This window comes from Penaeus monodon, chromosome 17, assembly GCF_015228065.2.
Source record: "Penaeus monodon isolate SGIC_2016 chromosome 17, NSTDA_Pmon_1, whole genome shotgun sequence".
Lineage (NCBI taxonomy): Eukaryota > Metazoa > Arthropoda > Malacostraca > Decapoda > Penaeidae > Penaeus > Penaeus monodon.
In genome coordinates, this window is record NC_051402.1 from 26389145 (window position 1) to 26389656 (window position 512).

The following is a 512-nucleotide window of genomic DNA, read 5'->3' on the forward strand; positions in this document are numbered from 1 at the left end:
TGAGAATAGCTCATCACGTGGTCAAACATAGTTCTATAGTCCTTGCTAATGACCTAGCTTTGACACGCAACAGCTTTCTGTAATACCATTGGCCTGAGGTCGGTATGAGAGGATATTAACCTTCTTGACCTTCACTGAGTTGCATAACTGTGAGAGGATGTTATTACAGAATTCTGTTCCATTTTCACTGCTGAGCTGTTGAAGGGACTGGTATCTGCATATGATATTCTTATAGAAGGCTCTAGCAACGATGTGAGCTGACTTGTCTGGTATAGGAACAAGTTCACAGTATCTACTGAAGTTATCAAGGAAAACTAGAATGTACCTATTGCCCCTGGGGGTTGATATAAATTCTGATAGGATATCACAAGATACCTTCTGGAAGGGGAAGTCAAGGATATCATACAACAATGCAAGGGCAGCTCATGGGATGAACCCTTGTATGATGGGTAGACGAGACAACTCTTAATATGTCAAAAAGCTCTGTGGTATAACCTGGGGAAATATAATCT